Source organism: Mobula hypostoma, chromosome 4 (assembly GCF_963921235.1).
Source record: "Mobula hypostoma chromosome 4, sMobHyp1.1, whole genome shotgun sequence".
NCBI lineage: Eukaryota > Metazoa > Chordata > Chondrichthyes > Myliobatiformes > Myliobatidae > Mobula > Mobula hypostoma.
Genome location: NC_086100.1, coordinates 67,764,777 through 67,788,584, shown reverse-complemented (window position 1 = coordinate 67,788,584; position 23,808 = coordinate 67,764,777). Strand labels below are relative to the sequence as shown.

The 23,808-nt window shown below is 39.6% G+C and overlaps 1 protein-coding gene and 1 long non-coding RNA gene across 20 annotated transcripts in view; one reads left to right on the top strand and one right to left on the bottom strand.

Annotated features, from left to right (window-relative positions):
- LOC134345363 (SPRY domain-containing SOCS box protein 1-like) overlaps positions 1 to 23,808 on the bottom strand; it is a 368,280-nt gene that overhangs the window by 114,686 nt on the left and 229,786 nt on the right. The window lies entirely within an intron of this gene.
- The window catches only part of LOC134345365 (uncharacterized), a 128,543-nt gene that overhangs the window by 38,972 nt on the left and 65,763 nt on the right, over positions 1 to 23,808 (top strand). The gene's annotated exons all lie outside the window — the stretch shown is intronic.

Genomic DNA, 23,808 nt, shown 5'->3' with positions numbered 1-23,808 from the left:
GTTCAAAGAAGCTTATCACTGTCCCTCAAAGACAAATTTTGGAGGGATAGTGGGTGATGGTCTTGAGCTAAAAATAAGATCTCCTCCAACATCACTAATCTACCAATTAGCGGAAACAATTTTTATATACAATTAATTCTCTCAATATCACTCAAGTTTGAAAACACTTCAGATCTTCTACTCTAATGCACGAAGTCCAACTCTTGGTCAATAGAAGTTATTCATTCATTATAGTTTCAAGCACACTAACAGCAAATCCCCCACAAGTCCCCAAATGTTCATTCAACACACTTGCCTGCACAAGGTGACATTGGTGAAATATTCAGCTGAGCACAAGCACAACCTCATAGATGTCCTTACAAATGTGCTTCCCAGTAAGGGCCATAATCCCACACTATTATTCCTTTCACTAAGACATACATGTAAAGTTAACTGTGGTATTTCAGTGCTATGTCAGCTAAGAATAGCTCACATGAGACGACTAAAGGTTTCTTACCACACCAAGCAGTTATCTAATGAGCTTAGAGTCAGGCATCATACATAATGAAAAAAAGCCCCTTCTATCCCCACCAACCATCAAACACACATTTATACAAATCCCATTTTATTCACTACATGTTCTCATCAATTCCCCCCCAGATTCTTCCAGTCTTCTACACACCAGAGGCATTTTAGAGGCCAATTAACCCATCAACATGACAATCCTAGAATTTTCCTATGATTTTGCTCCTACCATTAAAATGGTCAGAGCATGCAAGCTCTGTGTTCTCTAAATCAATCAGGCAGAATCAAGTTCTAGTGTGTGGCAATAATGCAGCTTCACATCTCTAGCCACCCGGCATTCTGACCTCTAATGATGTCTGTGTCCAGTTTGTCCATTCTCTCTGTGATTGCACGTCTCAAAGATGTATGTGGGCTAATTGACTACTGTAGTAAATGCCCACGTCATGTAGGTTGGTGCTAGGTTAATCAGTAGAATTGATGGAACAGGTTATAGGCAAAGAAAATTTAATTACTCAAGCCAGTGAATACTCAGCCCGAATGGCCTCCTTCAAAGTCATGAGAAAATGAAAACATTTGTATAGCTAAACACTAAAAGCAAAAAGCCCACATCTGTAATAAAATACAAAGAACAAGTGCACATTTTCAAAGCATGTACTGAGATTCTGGTAATTCACCATTGACTAAAATTAACCATTAAGCTAAAAGTAAACTTATTACAAGGTTTTTGCCTGGCCCACTAGTTATTTCGCATTTCAAAAACAGCAGTGTAAAATAAAGATTTCTTGAAGCATGTGTCAATCAAATGGTACAAACTGGAGTTCACATGCCAATATACTGTATATTACATGACTTCTCACTCCATCTCTTGTTCTCTCTTTAATAATAATAATGCTGTAATTGGCTGTAGTCTATAAAAATTAGATGAAAAGTTATCGACCCAAAATATTCCGTTTTTTTTCTGCCAACAAATGCTGCCTGACCTGCTGAGTATTTCTAGTGTTTTGTATAGTCATGAATGAAAGCAGCTTTGGCTAGATTTCATACTTGATTTACTTGCAGGTGGATTTGTTCAGAAAGTTCATTACAATTACAGGTGTTCCCCGCTTTTTGAACGTTCGCTTTACGAAACCTCACTGTTACAAAAGACCTACATTAGTACCCTGTTTTCGCTAACAGAAGGTGTTTTCACTGTTACGAAAAAGATCAGCGCGCAAAAAACTCAGTGCGCGATAAAAGGCAGCACGCTCCCCGAGCAGCCGCTCTCCCCCAGATTCGGAACAGCATTGCTTTAACACGTGCCTGTGAGCAGCCGTTTGCAAGATGAGTTCTGAGGTATTGGAAAAGCCTGAAAGAGCTCGTAAGGGTGTTACACTTAGCGTAAAACTAGACATAATTAAACGTTTTGATCGTGGTGAACAAAGTAAGGACAACATGAGTTTGGCTTGTGGAAGCTGACGAAGATGATGTTGAAGAGGTTTTGGCATCTCATGACCAAGAACTGATAGATGAAGTGCTGATGCAATTGGAAGAGGAAAGGGTAACAATTGAAACCGAATGCAGTAGCGAAATGAACGTGAAGCGACTGTGTGAGATTTTCGCTGCAATGATAAGGTACAACTTTAATTTTGAAAGAGTATGTAGGTTTAGGGGATATTTGCAAGATGGTTTGAGTCCTTACAAAGAACTGTGTGATAGAAAAATGCGCGAGGCTCAGCAGTCAAGCAAGCCTTCCACATCAGCCACAGCAGACGACGAAGCTCGACCTTCGACATCAAGGAGAAGATGAGCCGGCTGCACTAATGGAAACAGATGATGAGATGACACCCTAGTGTCTCACCACCCCAACCCCCGAGCCACGGACAGATACCGATTCGCGGAGAATGCAGTGGTAGCTGGGAGGCACACAGCACATTTTTAAAAAAAAAGCCGAAATAAACATGCTAAATAATTAGGTGCCGCCCCACACGTAAATGTCGGCCCAGATCAGAGGCGATGCAATCGGCAATCGGCACTGATCTGGGCCGACAATTATGTGCCGGGCAGCACCTAATTAATTAGCATGTTTATTTCGGGTTTTTTCTTAAAGATGTGCTGTGTGCCTCCCGGCTACTACAGGACCCCTGCATACTTCGCGGCAATGTATCGGTCGGCGGCCTGGAGGGTGGGGGCCACTGCACCACCCCAACCTGCGACGACTCATCTTAAAACACCATCATCAGTGTGCTCTGCGCTGTCTTCCAGATTCCAGTAAGTGATACTATACTGTACATACATTATTTCTACTTTATATAGGCTGTGTATTTTTATGTGTTATTTGGTATGATTTGGCAGCTTCATAGCTTAAAGGTTACTGGAGAGCGCTTGCGCCGTGTTTTTGCCAACAGCGCTTGCGCCGTGTTTTTGCCAACAGCGCTTGCGTGAGATTTTTGCTTCGGCGAACAGTGCCGGCAATGATTGTGGAAAAGTATTTCTACTTTATTTAGGCTGTGTATTTATCATATTATTCCTGCTTTTACTATATGTTACTGTTACTTTAGGTTTTATGTGTTATTTGGCATGATTTGGTAGGTTATTTTTGGGTCTGCGAACGCTCACAAAATTTTCCCATATAAATAAATGGTAATTGCTTCTTCGCTTTACGACATTTCGGCTTACGAATCGTTTCATAGGAACACTCTACCTTCGGATGGCGGGGGAAACCTGTATCAAGATTCTATAATTAACCTGCATGAACTATCTCAAATTTTATGTATAGTCCTGAAGGGTTTTGACCCTAAAATGTCCAGTTTGTTCCTTTTCATAGATGCTGCCCTATCTATTGAGTTCCTCCCAGTTCCTTTGTGTGTTATTATACATGAATAATATTGATCTCAACAGCGCAAAACTCATGAACTCATGTCAGTAAAAAACAGGAGTAAGTAGAATTTGGCAAAAGTTGTCCAGCACCCAAATACCTACACTTTTCAACAAATATTTTAAGCTTTAAATATAATTATTCAAGCAGTGTATTGAAGTGTTTTTATCTTGATTATTTGATATTCAGATGAGATAAAATTTTCATTCAAAAGACAAAAGAACCAGGAAGCAATATTGATTAAAGAAAATATAAAGGGTTCCAAAGAAGAATAGTGGACAGGAAAGTTGTACAAACGAGGTTATATAGTGTGAAAAAGAAATACAATGCAACTTTACTGAATGTGTATGTTACTCATCTCCAGAGGGAGGTGAAATTCCAAGATGCAGGTGTTTCTAAAAAGTGCATAAGTTACAAGACAATTACGAATTTTATGTACTTTGATATCAATTGGGCGTGAATCAGCTTAAGTTTAGAAAGTGCAGGATTCTTTAAGTTCATTCAGGATAACTATTTTAAATTAGCAACATGGAGATTTGGTAAGATTAAAGGGGATCAGCCATCTTAATCAAAGGTTTCAGGTGCAGAGAAACACTACCACCACCAGTAGGTTACCTCCAAATATCACACTCTATCAGTTTGAAAATAAATCACTGTTCCTGCTTTCTCACAAGCTTAAATTCCAAATCTTTCCACCCAATAACAAGGTGAAAGTAGCTTCAGCAGAAGAAATGCAGTGGTTCAAAGGGCAGCTCAACATCATTTTAATTACGGATAGACAAAATTTCTTGCCGTGCCTACGATGCCAGATCCTAAAAAATGGATAAGGACAAGAAAACTAACAGGGATAAATCTGAGATTGTTTGGAGACTGAGAAATGACATCTCTTCAACCTAACTTCTTGCTTATTCTGTTTCCATTGTCTGATGGGAATGGCTAAAACTCCTTTAAGTATCAGTGTAGAACCTGTCCTGTTCAATTTAGGGGCAAGAGGAAGAACAAAACAATGTATAGTGAGCATGTAATCCAATTTAAGTATCAACAGCTACAAAGCACATCAAGATGAGGAATCTTATTGAATGTGGACAGTACATTTATCTACCATGCTATATATTTTTAAAACAATGAGGTAACTTGCAATCATTTTAGTGGACAACTAGCATTTAGCTTTAATATATCTTTGGAGAATAAAGGAAATTGACATCCACAACATAAAGTGCATCCAGTATGCATTCTCTCTGGAGAAGAAAGTTCATTAGTTAATTTACCCTTGGACAAGAATACATAACATTCATAAAGTGATAATGCACAATTTGGATGATTGCACATTGATGAGCAGCGCAGATATGGATGGTAAATTGATAATGGATTAAACATTCAATTAAACAGATGTGTGTCAAGCCCAGATTTACCAAACAGTTTGACAGCAGAAAGTGAATGTTTTAAAATGTGAACACACATCACTTATATCTATTATCTCCACTTCTTATCCAAGCTTGCAAAAGGACTGCAACTGAATTATCCAGACAGGCAGAAATCCTGACTGCAATTTTACAAAAGACAAAATTCCTTAATATCTGTGGTGAAACACTATCACTTGAAGTTCAGAAATGTCAAAACCTCAATTTAAGAACCGACACTAGAAACACTTCCCTTTCTCTTTATAGCTCTGTGTATACTCACAACCACCCTGGGGTCAATGTGCTGATGATCCATTGAGGGAAGTTACCCAGTCACCTCTTCTTGAATGCAGCCCTTGTTTAAGTGATCTGCCTGCTAACATCCGCTACTGACTGATCAGTTCACCTTTCTTGACTGCAGGCCTGGTGACTGAGAAAGCTTATTTTTAAAGTGAAGCCCTGCCAGCTATAAACAACTAAAATTCTAGCTTTCCCTTGATTTAAGACTAAGTTCCAATCTGGCCCTTACCTGCTGGTGTGAGCAAATAGTGCTTGGCTCTTTTTCTCCTCTCCTGTCTGGCATCTGAGGCAGCTGTTTGATACAATTTTCAATGATACAACGTCATAATTTCTGAATTAAATTCCATGTGGACAAACATAGTTTGAATAGCTACAATGGGATTGTACTTAATACTTCAGTAAGCCTCAAGTGCAAGAACATTTTTAATGGAATATGTATTTACAATGGGGTGTGTTCCAAGTGGGGAAATCAACAATTTGAAAGCTGCCCAGCATCTGCTCTCTTTTCATTTACATGCCTTTTGTTGGTTTGCCTATCTGAAATGCTCCTTCTGATGCCCTTTTCCTCCAATGGCTCGTGATTTAATAGAAATCTATTAGCATTTATAAAAACTGCAAGAACAGGACTGTGACACAAGAAGCATGCTTTCTGCAGTATTTTGAATATTGTAGCTCTAAGGGGATACAAAAAAAACTGGGGGGGGGGTCAGAGAAGAAAATCATGATTAAACTAAGAAATCACTCTCCCTCCCCTTACAGCTCATATTTCATGGAACTTCAGTTCTCAAAAGTCTGAACTACTACACTTATGATAATTGCCTAGGAACGTGGTTGACAATTTCTCACCCATACATCTGTGCAGATCATTTAATGCAGGTACAATTAGCCACAAGTTATTTTACACCACCTTTAGGTTTTAAAATTTGATCAGCTGCCTTAGTACCTTTGACATGTCCCAAAGGAAAATGAACATCCCATCCCGACTGGAAAGTGGAGTTGCGTTAAGATGGGGGAGAGAGCAGAGTGAACTACTTCCAAGGAAATTTTCAAAAATAGAAATTCTATATGGAAGGTACATGGAGGAAATAGCAGTAAAAGAGAATATATTCAATCATAATGTTTTTTCCCCCCAAAAATTGGGTTTGAAATGTTTTGAGGAGAGAATGGAGGGGCATAGACATTGCCAGTAGCTTCAGTTCTACTTTAAACATTTATAGTAACCGATGACAGTTTACATTTTTTTGTGTTTCTAAAAAATGCTGCATCACACCGTACAAGCAAATACAGAAAAAGAAGCTTCTGGATTTCCCCGTTGTTAATTGTTTAACTGTCCTAATTCTACAATTATACTGACCTTTTGTTCAAGGTAACAGTATAAAGTATTTGGAGAGCAAGAGATAAAAAGCCAGAACAGTCTGGTTATGGCTCCTGAGTGCTTGCTGTCCATTAACTAGCAAACAGTGCATGTCCATGGATATGAGAGCAGAAACTGTCTTGGCCTGGATTCATCCCAAATCTCCTGCCAATACACTCTGTCTGGGCTAGTTGGCTAAGATACCAGAAGGCAGTTGGAACCTATGGAAATCTTTCTCCAGCGTGATTCAGCACCTTTAGGCAAATACCTCTCATAAGATTATAAACAACTAGAAAGAGCTTACATCCACTATTAATGGAATGCATTAATATCTAAAAAGCACTGCATCAGTGCACAACTGATACTAGACTTTATAAATCATTAATGTCATATTGCTTGTTGTGGCCTGTTTTTGCACAAAAGGTCAAAATTATCATTAGATTTGCTTTCTGCTGCTGTATGACGGAAAATCAGTCTCCATAATTCATAAGGATCTTTTATTCTTTTTAGAACTGCCAAGTCATTGGCACTTACCAGCAGCTGATTTGAGAACTAATGACCCAATTTATATTGGTATCTGAACACAGTACAGGTTCTTTGATCAATATGAAATTAACTTTTTTTGTGTGACATCTGAACATTTTGTCTTGTTAGAAAGTTAATGCCAAAGTATGCTTCTACAGCAAAGTCACTTAATAATTCAAATGGTACTTTGTTCAAATATTACATAGTAATAACATAATTGCAATATTTGAAACTTACAGGTTATTATTGCTAATAGCTGAAGCTGAGGAATGATGCAGATGGGGTAGGGTTGCAGTGAGACTAGATTGCTATTGATAGTACAATGTAGGTTATAATCCCAGCAGTTTTATTGTGCATATTTATTATAAGGGAAAGTAATAGAATATGGCCAACACTCATTAGCTTCAGAAACACCTTGTTAACACATGAACAAGCCATGGGAATATAACTTAATTGCATTTGACATAAATACTTAAATGGCTCTTCCAGCACTGGATTTCAACTGTGTAGCAGGATTCCAATTTATCTTTCCTTTTCAGATGGATAGAAGATACTTAAATAAAATAAAAATAAAACAATGAATAGTTAAAAAAAACAAACAGTACAGACTGTTTAATATTAAAAATGATCCCAGTTAAATGAATATTTTGCACACCATAAGTTCAAAGGTTCTTTTCATTGTCAAAGTATGTACAATAAAAATCTGATATTTTCTTCTCCAGATAGCCATGAAATACAGAAAAGCCCCAGGAGTCGTTGAAAGAAAAGACATCAGCTCCCCTCCCCACTCGAAAAGGAAAAAAAAAACAAAACTCACAAACCCCCAAACCCCTTTCACCCAATAACTTATATATGGAAAATGGCAGCTGGAAAAAAAACCCCAAACCTCTCCCTTGAAAAAAAAACAGCGACAATAACATCAACCCTCACCCCCCCCAGCACCCTCCCTTGCAAAAAAAACAGCAATAGCATCAAACCCCCAATCCCCTTTCTCTCAAACAAAAACTAACAGATCACTCTTTTGCATAGATTCACAAAAAGGTTCATAAAAGTTTGCACTTTTGTATAGATTCACTAATGTATTATTTACAACCCCGTGAAAATACCCATACGCCTTCCAGTGGAAGTGGTGGAATAACCATTTTATTTACATCTATTTTTCAGATTGTGGGTGGCACTAGCAAGGCCAGCATTTGAAGGTTCTCCTATAATGCTGTGGAACAGACCAGTGATATATTTGCAGCCAGGATAATGTGCAATTTTGAGAGGATCCTGCGGGAGGTGACATTGCTGTGCAGATTGTGGATTTAGCCGTTGTTGGCAGAAATGAGCATTTTGTGGATGACTCTCAATGAATTCAGTCCACCGGTAATGCAGGGTATAAATGTTTAATGTGAGGCTAGGGCATTAGTCAAGAGGGTGGCATTGTCCAGAATATCGTTGAACTTTTCAGGTTCAGCCAAGCAAATGGAAAAAAACGTTCAAACCCCTTGTGCCTCACAGATGATAAAAGACTTAGCTGGAATTCAGAACTTATAATGTAGTACATTATAGCTCTTAAATCTCACACTGGAGTAGTCAAGCTAAAGAGGAAAAACATTATAGATGAAGGGGGCAATTAAAAGATCCTAGTTTTGCAAACATCATTCCTACTTTGTCTCATATAATGCTTTTTCTACTTCTGGAAAGTATGATTCATAAAAGTGGTCAGATTTTTGTAACACAGTACTGTGGGATCATTTACTTCAAGTCCTCAACCTGTCAGACACTGGTACCATCATCATGCTCTTCCTCAGCACCACCATTTGTTTACGTCTCACAAAATAATTCAGATGACACTCCAATCCATACAAAAAGCCCAGTGTAATAAATGAAAAGCTATTGCAGACGCTGGAATCTAGAACAAAAACAGATGCTTGAAGAATTCAGGGGGTCTAGGTGCAGGGGTTCCCAACCTGGGGACAACAGACCTCTGGGTTAATGGCAAGGCTCCGCGACATAAAACAGATTGGGTACCCCTGGTCTAGGGACTCAGATTAAAACAATGATTTACACCTCTTACCTCCACAAATGCAGGTTAATCCAATGAGTTCCTCCGTCTTTCTATTCTTATTCAAATGTGACAAAGCCATTTGTATACAACTGAACCTTTTCACAATCCCTAATAATCAATTTCTGGAGCTTGCTTCTGAATCAAAGTGTATTGAATTTTTTAAGTTCATTTAAAATTAAAATGTTAACAGTTTTATATGCAGAAATATCAGACATTTATAACATGTAAGAACTGAAATAATTTACATTACAGATTTGATTGAAATATATTCTAAACTGATTTAAATAATCCCTTAGAAGGTGCACGTCAATTAAAATAGTTAAAACAGAAACTTTTCTTGCTAATTACATCTGAAGTCACAGTGGCTTAAAGACTATTTGTGCTGCCATTTGTTAGTTATTCAATAATTACAAGTTGAAATTGCAATAGGCAATTAACACGTCAAATGTTATCACTTCAATTCCCTACAAATGTCCACTCATGCTGTCTACACATAGGTCTCAAGCTAATGCAATGTGTTATGACTGGCTCGTCCTCAGAGATTTTAAATTACTTCAAAACAGCATCATTGGCAAATAATCGAGGACATTCTTGATTTAATGACCGCCTCGGCTTGGGGTAAATAATGGCCATCTCACTGAGACACTTGGTTTCCAATGAAACACTAATTAGCTGGACTCCAGAAAGCACAGTTGTATCTGAAATAATTGGGTACAAGTCTTTTCAGTAAGCAATTCCTCAATTTGGCTGGAGGATATAGAGCTTGGAAAGCAGATCCATTTTCATGTGCAAATAGTTTAATGAAGTAACGTTAACAGTCAAACCTGAGTGATGATGCCAACCTTGGGCAAATCAGTCAATTCACTTTGATGCACTTGTTTCCTGGTATCAACCACGCACTGAACACTGTGGCCTGTTACACCACTCCTTTACAGCAGTTTACAACCTTGTTAAATACTCAAACCAACAGGAGTACTTGTGTATTTATGTAAAGAGGTAAAATCACGACAAAACTGGACAGCAGCATAAGTGACTACAGTGTGCTAAAATACCTCCCAAAGCTCATAGTGTGCTTGAGCTAGTTGGGTCTGCTCTCTCCTTAACTCAAATAGATACTTATTTAATGGGTGCCTCAGTGATGACACCGATGGCAGCACTCGAAGTATTGGAGGTGTTGGTAGAGCAATGTCTGGATGCATGGTGGTTTTGTGGAATGCCCATCTATGAAGATCTTCAGAGACAAAGTACTCTATGTGGATCTTTTAATCTGCAAATATGTGGTTCATCTTAGGTTTTCTGAGGCCATTATCACAGTGGTGTGGGAAAACACTTAACTATGCTCTTGTGCCTGGTCTGCAACCACCACAAGGTTACAGTCACCTTGATTCTGAATTTCCTTGCCAAAGAATCATTCCAAGTAGCTGCAACAGAACTTTACAATGTTTCACAATTTGCTTCTCATCCCAGCATCAGAGAGGTCACCCAGACACTATTTCTGCAGGCATGAGCTCACTCTTCCATTTCAGTAAGGAACAGGTGGCATCCTAGAGATTGGGATCTGACAGCATTGCTGGCTTACCATGAATGCAGAGAAAGGCAGCATCACGCTCAATTACACCTCCCATTAATAACACAGATTACTTCATTAATACAAAAGTTTTCCACTCCTTCAAAGTTTAGGTGGTTGTGGATTATCAAGTGAATTCCTGATTTTGAATGGCAAGTTTTTTCTGGAAGTAAGTGATACATTAATCTTCAGAACCTGAACAGCCAGGCATTTTCTGCAGCCAGAGGATTGTAACTCAACGGACAAGCGTGATTCTCCACTTCTCTAACCAATTTGGTATCCTACGAAAACCACTTTGCACACTTAGATTGAACTCATGCAAGCAGAAGAACATTGTGTAAAAGGAAAATAAATGGACTGGTCTAAGGGCATTCTGTAGTACATGGTGAACTGGACAGAATCTTTTTTGTACAACCCATGACTGTCATTAAACACCCTTAGTACAACCAGTAGTACATCATTCTACTCTACAGATAGCAGGAGCATCTATTTTTAGTGAACCACTGCTGACATCAGGGTTTTCCACATGCCTTCCAAAGTTAATTATGCGCTCCATGCCGCACAACTAAATCAATTAAATACAGTAGTACATGCCCAAAGAATAACATGATGTACATCCAAAGCCCGAGGAACAGTCTGTTGAGCAACGGGAACTTGTGGTGTAGGACAAAGGCTGTCAGTGTGATCCTCCAGGGCAGTGCAGAACGGAGGCATTGACTACATGGCCAATTAGGGATATCCTTAAGGAGCCTACTAAATCATGGGCTCCATCCCAGGGAAAGAAAGGAACTTAATGGTATACTGTAACACCAACAGAATTCAGCAGTGGTCAGCAGAGAACCCAGCTGACAACAATCTTACATATCCTCACATGCAGATCAATCACCACTGATAGCAACAGATGAAATAATGAATGCCCAATCCATTAACCCAACAACTGTAACCAGTGGAGTGCAGCTCACCCTGATAAGATCAGGGTATGGAATTTACTTACTCATTGCTTGAGTGAGTAGAGTTTTTCAATCTGGAAGAGCTGACAGGAATTATCATCTGTCATGGTGACCTTAGATAGTTGCCACTAACACAAATTTCAGTGAAAGAAACATAGTAATGGTTCTTTTTCAGTTTCCCATCATTCTACAGACCCTCCCCAAGTTAAATCTCCAGATCTGTGGATTGCTCCCCTCCATTGGTGCTGCCCGCTTGCTGAGTTCCTCCAACATGTTGTGCTGTTGTCCAAGCATTTGGGAGGCTCTTGGGATGGAATTGCTGGCTGCTGCAAGGCTGTAGGCATCTTTTTGGCAAGTGGAAACAGGACAGTTCCACATGCCCACTCTGACCCAACCTGCTCAATCACTCATTGAGTCTGAAAGCGACTGGCAGCGTTCTTCCCATGAACTCCATCACAGTTGTTTCTGTTATTCTCTCTAATACTATATTTTTGTTTGTTTCTGATTTATAAACTGTTCAGGTTATGAACAGTTCTCAGGAATAGAACCATGCATAATTTGGCGAAGACCTGCATGTGTAACTGGTGCCTGGTTGCTACAGAGGGTGCACCTTTAAGAGCTGACATAATCATCTGGTGTTTGGAAAAACTACATTTAATTGAATCTGGCTCCATCACAGACATGTTAATTCATTTTTCTGGATAGAAATCACTGTTCCAAATGCACTACTGGCTAATTTCACTATCTTTTACAAGCAACATATCAAGGAGAAATCCAATTTTGTGCAGTATATTTGTGAATCCTCACTAAAACCATGTCTAAACATTCTGCTGATTCAGAAAGTAACAAAGCAGCAAGGGCATCCCATCAAACATCATTAAAATTAATAGCTATGAATTTGTCAGATAATGATGATGCTCATTGACCTGAAAGATTGACTATGTTTCTCTCCGCACAGATGATGTCTGACCCACTGAATATTCCCAATTTTTTCATTTGCAAAGTTTTTGCTTGACACTCTTGATAGTTAAGTGGAAACTTGACCCAGATGCAGAAATCCAGACAATGCCATCTGTAATCCTCTCTTAACAAGTTAGTCAGCAATTGAAAGCTTTTACTTCTTGGTTTTCTCCTTGGCAGAGTTCTTCAATGTATTTGCAACTAATCCAACCTGCTAAAAATCACAGAGCCCCTAATAGCTGGTAATTAATATCAGGAAATCGATGCTACTATCTTTGTGGGAGAATTTCTGCGGCCCTTTGTGAGCACTGTCCCTTAAATGCTGAATGGAAAATGGTAGGTATGGTATAGTCATTATCACATTGCTTGCTGCTTGATAGAGATGATTTTGCATTAATTTACTTCTGTGTCTCCTACATTACAAATGGTGACCAGATTACAACAGTATATCACTGTTTGTAAATTGCTTCTGGATGTTCCAGTAAACAGGTCTTTTGTTGTTTATCTGATTGTCTGTGTTGTTTTTGAGCTTGTACAAGTTGTTGGAGTGCTGTGTACTGTTTTGGACACCATGTTATAGGAAAGATATCGTTCAGCTGAAGGGAGTGCAAAGGAGATTTACATGGATGTACTAGAACTAGAGGGCCTGAGTTGTAGGGAGAGGTCAACCTGACTATGTTTTTATTCCTTGGTATTTAGGTGGGGAGTGGCGACCTTACAGAAAAATTCAAAATTATCATCAGTTAGATGCTAAGTCTTTTCGCCAGGGTAGTGGAGCCAAAACTAAGAAAGTATAGATTTAAGGTGATGAGGAAAGATTTAAAAAGGATCTGAGGGGCAACATTTTCATAAAGAGGGTGGTGAGAATATGGAACAAGCTGCCAGAGGAAATAGTTGAGGCAGGTACAATAGTATCATTAAAGAAATGCTGGAATAGGTGTACAGACGAGTGGGACTTGAAGGGATATGGGCCAAACATAGGAAATTGGGTTTAGCTAGATGGACACCGTGGTCAGCATCGACTGGCTGGGCCAAATGGCCTGTGTCCTTGCTATACAGCTGTATCTGATTGAGGAGGATACAATGAGACATTCTAAGGCTAGTAAAGACATTATAGAAATGCAAGTTATTTCTTTCTAATGTCAGGACCAAAGGCTGATTTATACTTCTGCGTCAACTCGACGCCGTACGTACAGCGTTGCTACAAACCCTACGCAGTGCCTACGCGGATCCCTACGCTGTAGTCTGACGTGCACCTCTCCCAAAATGTAACTGCGCGTCGCAGCAACGCAGATTGCAACAACTGTGATTGTAACAACTGTGATTGGTCCGCTTGGTAGCATTGCATTTCCTCCTGCACTGCAATAGCTTCCTATTGGCCGACTGAAGGGCAGGGAAGGAACTCTGGCTGCAATGCTTTCCATAAAGCTTTACAGACCTTTGATATTACGGAGGACACATTTCGCTTTTACGAAAAAAGACGCTCGCTTTAAACTTGTTTACCCCGAGAAAGACTACCATAACCATGAAGGCTTGTGCGGGCAGCTGTGTGCGCATGTGCGACGTGCCCAAATTGCAGGGCAATGCAGACACACCAACGCACAAGTATAGATGCTCACAATGCGCGTAGGCCACTTGCGTAGGTTACGGTGTCGAGTTGACGCAGAAGTATAAATCAGCCTTAACACATGTCATTACTGCAGGATAGACAGTGTTAAATTGTAGCACGCGTCCTTGGAGTACCAAGCACAGAAACAAATGTCAAAAGGAGGATTATATTTCAATTCCCTAGCAACATTGTACCTCTCATAACAACAACAGAGCATAAATACAATTTTAAATATTCCCCCGCATGCGATGGATCAAATCTTTACCGTGGACTTGTTTTGTCAAGATACAGATGACAGGAACTGGTACAAAGGATCAAGTGATGTTAGGCATCATTATCCTGTGGAAGCAGACTTTTATGTTTGACACTGAGGAGCTGGAAGAGCAACCTAACACTCCCCTCTCTTAATTAAATTCCTCTGGCTTCATGTTAGATTTGAATATTCTACATGATTATTGAAGCCATGTAATTGTTGATCCAATAATTATGTATAATCACTACATGATTATCTTTTGAGGAAAAAAAAGTAAAGGCAGAAAACTGAAACAAAGCCTCTGCCCCACAGTCCTCTCACTAATGGACAACAGGCGATACTACTGCAGCCACACACTGTGCTAACTACAAGTCAGCATTTAAAAATTAGAATATTAGAGTATCAAATTATATTACATACCTCACACCATTATCACAGGTATCAAAGTTGTGACAAAGACGCAGTGTGTGTGTGTGTGTGTGTGTTCATTCACAACTATTGGGCTAAATGTGCAAACTGTTAATTATCCATTTTGGCAGGAAAGATAGAAAGATTTTAAACTGAATGATAAGGGATTATAGAGCTCAGAGAGGGAGGAGGATCTAGGTACCCATATATAATGGGATAGGATGTAGGTACAGCATATAATTAGAAAAGTTAATTACTGTTTGTTGTGAGGTGAATTAAATACAATACCATGAAAATTATGTTTCAGTTATATGGCATATTGTTGAGACTACATCTGGAGTACTGTGTGCAATGCTGGGCTCCTTATTTAAGGAGGAATGTTAATGCTCTAGAAGCAGTTCAAAGAATGTTGACTAGAATACTTCGGTTGGCTTGTTAGGAATATTTGGGCAAACTAAGCTTGCATTTGTGTTGGGAAGAGTAAGGGAGTTTTAACTGAAATCTATAAGATCCTGTAGGACCTCGTCCATTACTAATGGAAAAATCTATGAATTGGGGTCACTGTTTAAAAGTACAGGTTTTCCATTTGAGACAGAGATGAGATCAAAGAGTTAAACTGATTTGGAAGCCTTCGCTCAAAAAAGGTCATGGAAACATTATATTTGAATTTTTGAAGATTATAGGTATATAGATTCTCCAAGAACAGGGTGGTGAAAGACAACTGGGAATAAGCAGGAATCCAGGGCTGAGTGGCCTACTTCAGCTCCTAACGAGTAGGCTCATGTGTTCTTATTTATGGTATATTCCTAGCTATTTTGATTCTTAACAGGGTTGATTAATGGCTGCTAGTGGCAACAAGGGTACATTTCTGTGATGACACTGAGCATATCATTTTCACACTGATGTTTGAAAGTAACCACTGATATTTAATGTTTAATTAGCAGACATGCTTTCACTTTCCAAGTTAAGAGGGACTGATGGAATGACTTCAATGCAAGTTTACATAGAAGTGTAAACGAAAGAAGATTCTAAGGGCACGCTGTAGGCCCTTTAATCCACCACGTTGTGACAACCTAAATAAACCTATTCCACAATCAATCTGACTCTTCTCTCCTACACAGCAATAATCTTTCAGTTTTCTTACATTCATGTGCCTGTCTACTATAAGTCTTTGAAATGAATCTATCATATCAGCCTCTACCACCATTCCCAGCAGTGTGTTCAAGGAATCTCGCACTCTGTTAAAAAAAACCTACTTCTAACATCTTCCCTCCCAACTATTCAAATTCACAAGGCCCTCAGAAATTCCCAATCACACTTTTATTTGCCTCACTTCTTGGGCAAATAAGAAATAGAAGTAGTGGGTCCCTAACACTTGTCCCACCATTCATTAAGATCATGACTGATCTTTGACAATAACAATTTATTTCCTCAATTTCCAAAAACATCCATCAAAAGCTGTTGTATTTAACGAGCTACTGAACCTCCACTGACTTTAGGTAAATAATTTCCAAGATTTACAACTCCTCTGGTGAAGGGATTTCATTTCTCCTCAGTCCTGAATGCTGATGCCTCATTTTGACATGGCAACCGCTGGTTCAAGATACCCAGATAAAAGGAATGTCAATCCAGTCAAGCCCCAAATCCAAGTCAGTAAAAATATACTGTGATGATATCCATGAATAGAAAGTCTGCTATCCCAAAAAGCAAATTAGCCTTTAGAAACAGAGTTCTACAGCAGAGAAATGGGCCCTTCAGCCCATCACATCCATGTTGAAATTACTGCTCATCTCCATGAATCTCACTTTCCTGAATTAGGTTTCGAATCCTTCTATACCTTGCCTATTCTAGTGCTCACCTATACACCTCTTAAGCATCGTAATTGTATGTGATTCCACCATCTCCTCAAGTAGGTATCAACCACCTTCTGTGTTGAGGAAAAAGATCCTCTCAATCCCCTTTAGAAATCCATCTGCTCATATTAAACCTATGTCCTTTTGGTTTTGATATTTCAATCAAGGGGGAAAGATTCTGACTCCCCACCCTATTGACACCTCTCAAGACGTTTTATATACTTTTATCAGGTCATCACTCAGTTTTCTTTGCTCCAGGGAAAACAAGCCCAGCTGATCCAATCTCTAATCCAGAGATTAGAGTACTCTAATCCAGGCCACATCCTGATGAATCCTCTACACCCTCTCCAGTGCAAGCACACCCCCATACAGTATGGTGATCAGAATTACTTACAATACTTCAAGCGTCACCGTACGAGTGTTTTGTAAAGCTGTCACACAACATTGCTTTTGTATTCTGAAGGGGACTAGAAGAGGATGGTTGGTATATGGACGGACCTGGCAGAGGAAGTGGTAGAAGCAGGTATAATCAAAACACTTAAAAGACATTTAGACAGGTATGCAGATTGGAAAGGATTGGATAGATATGGGCCAAATGCAGGCATATGGGTCTACCTCAAGTAGGCAACTTAGTCAGCATGAATGAGTTGGGCCAAAGGCCTCACTTCCATGCGAAATAATTATAATTCAATCTACAAAGACAAGCATGCCAAAAGTCTTCTCATGTCCCCAGTTATCCATGTTGCCACTGTTACAGAACTATGGCTTGACGAACATCCCTCTGTTAATCAACATCCCTTAATGTTCTGCTACTTACTGTATTAGATAACCTTGATGGGTTAGAACATGGTCTGGTACGACATTTCAAATGCACAGAATGTAAGAAGCCACAGAGAGTAATGGACTCAGCTTGATGCATCACAGGCAAATCTCTTGCACCATTGAATGTATCTACATAAGACACTGCCACAAAAAGGCACCATCTATCAAAGATCCGTCATCCAGGTCATGTCATCCTCTTGCAGCTATCATCTGGCAGAAACTACTAAGCCTGAAGTCCCACACCACCAGACTCAAGAACAGCTACTTCACTTCCACCATTTGGTTCTTGAAGCAAACTACTCAACATTAATGACTACCTCAGTATAGCAACACCGTGCTTGTTTTACATTACAATTGACTTTGTTTTTGTTCTAATAGCGTTCTTTCTTATATCATTTTGTATAAAGTTTAATTTATGTTTTCCTAGTCAATGTTGTCTCCAATGCTATATGCCTGTAATGCTGCTGTAGGTAAGCTTTTCATTGCTGCTGTGCATACATACTGAAAACACAAGAGATTCTGCAGGTGCTAGAAATACAGAGTCAGGTTCTGATGGAGAGACCTGGCTTGAAACATTGAATGTTTACTATTTTCCATAGATATGGAGTTCTTCCTGTGTTTTGTGTCTGTACACATATTTCTGCATTTGACAATAAACTTGACTTTGATTTCAACCAGAAAATGGATCACCTTTTATCCATCAAGGTTCTGCCCATCTTCCTATTTGATTTCTATCCTGGTGTAACCGTAGACAACCTTCCTTGCTATACACATCACCAACTTTATCATCATCTTGTACAAGATTCAGTGGTTGTGCTTTGTCACAGAACACCTCATCAGAATCAGAATCAGGTTTAATATCACTGGCACATGTCGTGAAATTTGTTAACTTTGCGGCAGCAGCACAATGCAATATATAATAAATACAGAAAAAAACTTAATTGCTGTAACCTCACATTTATCCACATTAAACTGCATTTGCCCACTCACCCAACCTGTCCAAGTCACCCTGCATTCTCATAACATCCTCCTCACATTTCACACTGTCACCTAGCTTTGTGTCATCTGCAAATTTGCTAATATTTTTAATCCCTTCATCTAAATCATTAATGTACATTGTAAATAGCTGCGGTCCCAGCACTGAGACTTGCTGTACCCCACTAGTCACTGCCTGCCATTCTGAAAAGGACCTGTTAATCCCTACTCTTTGTTTCCTGTCTGCCAACCAATTTTCAATCCATGTCAGTACCTACCCCCAATACTATGTGTTCTAATTTTGCCCACTAACCTCCTATGTGGGACCTTATCAAAGGCTTTCTGAAAGTCCAGGTACACTGCATCCACTGGCTTTCCCATGTCCATTTTCATAGTTACATCCCCAAAAAATTCCAGAAGATTAGTCAAGCATGATTTCCCCTTCATAAATCCATGCTGACTCGGACCTATCCTGCTACTGCTATCCAAATATGCCGCGATTTCATCATTTATGATTGACTCCGATGTCAGACTAACTGATCTATAATTGCCTGTTTTCTCTCTCCCTCCTTTCTTAAAATGTGGGATAACATTAGCTATCCTCCAATCCGCAGGAACTGATCCTGAATCTATAGAACATTGGAAAATGATTACCAATGCGTCCACGATTTCTAGAGTCACCTCCTTAAATACCCTGGGATGCAGACCATCAGACCCTGGGGATTTATTACCCTTCAGTCCCATCAGTTTACCCAACACCATTTTCTGCCTAATGTGAATTTCCTTCAGTTCCTCCATTACCCTCGGTCCTCTGGCCATTATAACATCTGGGAGATTGTTTGTGTCTTCCCTAGTGAAGACAGATCCAAAGTACCTGTTCAGCTCATCTGCCATTTCCTTGTTCCCCATAGTAATTTCACCCGTTTCTCTCTTCAAGGGCCCGACTTCGGTCTTAACTAATTTTTTCCTCTTCACATACCTAAAGAAGCTTTTACTATCCTCTTTTATATTCTTGGCTAGCTTACCTTCGTACCTCATCTTTTCCCCCCCTATTGCCTTTTTAGTTATCTTCTGTTGCTCCTTAAAAGTCCATTTAGGAATCGTATGGCAGAAGGGAAGCAGCTGTACCTGAATCGCTGAGTGTGTGCCTTCGAACTTCTGGAGCTCCTTACTGATGGTAGCAATGAGAAGAGGGCATGTTTTGGGTGGTGGGGGTCCTTAATGATGGAAGCCAACTTTCTGAGGCACCGCTCCTTGAAGATGTCTTGGATACTATGGAGGCTAGTACCCATAATGGAGCTGTCTAATTTTACCACTCACTGCAGTTTACTTCGATCCTCCCCGCACTAACGGTGGTGCAGCCAGTCAGAATGCTCTCCACAGTCCATTTGAACGCTTTAGGTCATAAACCAAATCTCCTCAAACTCGTAGTGAAAGATAGCTGCTGTCTTGCCTTCTTTATAGCTGGTGAAGTTCCACATGATGATAAGTTGTGCAGGTTCCTCACAATTTACACCGAAGTGGCCACTTTATTAGGTACACCTGTACACCTTGTAAATATAAATAACTAATCAGCCAATCGTGTGGCAGCAACCCAATGCATCAAAGCAATCAGACATGGTCAAAAGGTTCAATTTTTGTCAGACCAAACATCAGAATGGAGAGAAATGTGATCTAAGTGACTTTGACCACGGAATAATTATTGCTGCCAGGAGATCAGCAGTTTTTGCTCTCAGAAACTACTGATCTCCTGGAATTTTCATGTACAACAGCCTCTACAGAGTTTACTGAGAAAGGTGTGAAAAACAAAAACATCCAGTTCTGGGGCCAAAATAGCCTGTTAATAAGAGAGATCAGAGAAGAATGGCCAGAATGGTTCAAGCTGACAGGACGGCGACAGTAACTCAAATAACCATCCATTACAAAAGTGGAGTGCAGGACAGCATCTCTGAATGCACAACATGGCAAACTCAAAGCGGATGGACTACAATAGCAGTAGACCATAAACATACACAATACACTCAATGGCCACTTTACTAAGTACCTCCTGTACCCAAAAGTTGCAACTGTGTATAATAGGGAACATCACATACCGTACCACGTCTCAATTCAGTGAAGGGGATCATTGAATCTCCGCAGGTTTTAGGCTTTTTGATTTTTTTGTTAGTGCTTTTGCCTTTATTTTCTTGCCTCAATTAAAAAATACTGAACTGAGACAAATCTGTTTGCTTTTGTATGCTGAAACTATTCAGTCCTAGGTAGTTCTGTCAGTGGGCATGGCTTTGCAGCCGACAGGCTGTTGAACTGTATGAGATTTTACTTTCCTTGTACATCTTCTTTAGCTATCAAAGTGATAAATTGCTTTCACAGTAGTTATCAGCTATCAAACCATGCTGCCTATTCTTTCCCACTCTCTACACCACAGAATGATCTAAAGTGACTCCCTGATGGGCTTGTGTTGTGGGACTGCTTCAGACTCCCATAAAGGCGTGACCTTGGGTCCAAGTATCCAAGCTTGCTATAACCTGCCAGTGAACTCTGATGCTGTGAACTCAACTCTGAAACCCGACACCGATATATTTCCAAATCCCACACTGCCACACTGACCACCCCCCCCCCCACCCCACCATGCAATCCACCCAATGACACTAATTCCATTCAGGAACAAAAAACACTAGAAGATAAACTCTACATACCTGAAATAGATGTGAAATAAGAGCTTGTGAACCAAACTGCGTACACTTAAAACTATTATCCTTTAGCCTACAGGCTAGCAATAAGATAAAATATTCATGTCTGGCACACTACAATAGTAGTATTGATTCTTTGCAAACTGTTTTAACACTAAACCTTGCAATATTTGTTGAACAATGTTTACTTCCTGCAACTCATTTATTTGTACCTAGCAACCTTATCTTCTTTGGGCTGGAACAGATGCAGCTCTTTTGAATCATATGTAATCAAGCTGCTTTTTAAACCTATATGTATAATTCCTTACTCTAAATCTATCCTTTCTTGCGTCAAGACTTTTCAAATTCCAGCTGACAAATTTTCTGAAGGAAATAGTGCAAAAACCACATGCATTTCCTGGGGTAAATTCCATATCTAAATTTTCAAATTTATACACAGTGTGGTTTATCAAATGCTGCAGCCAAAAAAAATCTTGCTCCCCTTTTCAACTACCGCTGAAGCACCTCAACAGCAGACCAGTTGAGGAAGTATTTGCAAAAGAAAGGAGTTATTGTTCAAGCTCTTGTATAAAATTTATTTCAGTCAACTTTCAAAACCCATGTATTCTTCCCTTCATGTTTTCATTCCCCATTTAAAATAGTATTTTTTTTTGAAGGGGGAAAGGAGGGGAGGGAAATATCACATGCCATTTGTTTGTTTTGACATTTGACCACAGTTTAGGTAAGGACCATGGGTACAGCAAAGTTCAAAAAATTCAACAAAATTGTATTATCAAAGTACCTATATGTCACTATTTACAACCCTCAGGTTCATTTTCTTATGAACATACTCAGCAAATCTACAGAATAGTAACTATAAACAGAATCAATGAAAGATCAACCAGAATACTGAAGACAACAAACTGTGTAAATACAAATATAAATAAATAGCAAGAGCATGCAATAATGAGATAAGGAATCCTTTAAAGTGTGACCAAGGGTAGTATCGAGTTGGAGATTCAATCTAGGACAGACTAGAAGAATATTTCCAAATGCATGTCCTAAAACAAGAATTCACTCAATCCAATGTAAAATATATTCGATCCATTTTTGACAGAAATGGTTAAGCTCTGCCTTCCCAGTTTACATAATTAAGTCTAGCTCCCATACCACAAAGGTGGCACAACGGTGCAGCCAGTAATACACTGCCTCACTGCACCAGAGACCCAGGTACAATCCCAACGTTGAGTGCTATACATGTAGAGTTTTCATGCTCTCCCTGTGACCCCCGAGTGCTTTATTTCAGGCATTCAGGTTTCTTCCCATGTCCCAAAGACGTGGGATCATAGATTAAAAGGTTACTATAAATTTCCCCCATGCAAGTGAATGGTAGAAACTGAGGAGAGTTCAATGAGAATGTGTAGAGTGATATAAAGGGAAAAAAATGGGATTAATTTACAAATAGTTATTGAGGTTATCACAGACTCAGTGGGTTGAAGGTCTTATTGTTATGTTTTATTTCTTTATGGTCCTAAGGTTGAACTAATGACATTCACCCAGACACAGCATAACAGCAGCAGTCACAGCATAACAGCAGCAGTCTCCATCAAATGTAAACATTTTTTAAACACTGAGATCTAGAAAGAATATCAGGAAGAGTTGCACACTTTAAAATTTCAGTGGTGGTTTAACATGTGCTTAACTACAAGGGAACTGGCAAATCACCTCCCCTGAGGCTCAAGAAAGTGCTTCAAAAGATCATTCTGCAACGCAATTCAAAAGAAGATGGAAATACTTGTACTTAGCTCACTGGTACAACAGTGGTTGACCTCATCAGCAACGACGATTAAGTTGGCAGAGAGAGAGAAGGTAGAGAGGCTTGTCAAATGGTGTGAGAACAGCAACCTGAATCTCAGCGTGGACAAGATAAGAGATGATTGTGGACTTCAAGGAGGCAAAGGTCAACCATTCTCCATTATGCATCAATGGCTCTGCCATGGGAGAGAGTAAAGAGCACAAAGTTCTTTGGTGTGCACCTAACAGACGATCTAACCTGTTACCACACCTCATTAGTCAAGAAGGCACAGTAGCATCGGAGAAAATTGAGGCATGCCAGGCTCCCCGTCCCCATTTTAACAACTTTCTACATGAGCAGCATCATGGGTGTCCTGTTTGACTACATCATTGTGCGGTACGGAAGCTACAAGGCATTGGAGCACAAGAGGATAGTAAAAACAGCTGATAGGATCAATGATGACTTCTTCCCCCCATTTGTGACATTCACCAGGAGCGTTCTACACAAAGGGTCTGAAGCATTATTGAGGATCCCTACCACCCGTCTCACCATCTCTTTGACCTACTACCATCAGGAACGAGGTACAGGAGTATCAGGACCAGGACTGCCAGACTGACTAACAGCTTCTTTGCCCAGGCAGTGAGACTAATGAATACTCTGTCACCACCAAAGTCTTGTCACCAGGACACCGAGCTGTTTACTGTTTACCTGTGCTGTGCACGTGTTTTAAATTATATTTTACTTAATTTTTTATGGTAATATTTTGTTTTCTTATTTTAAGATAGCGCTACTGAAGATGTGCGACAACTTTACTGGTAATTCAGAAGGCAAGAAATATGACAAAAACATCATTAATAACACTTTTTATGAGGTAAATTGTAGGATTATCATTGCAAACAGTGAAGAGGCAAATGAGGGTGAAACTGACTCAAAAGATGAGCTGTGCTGATGTGCTGT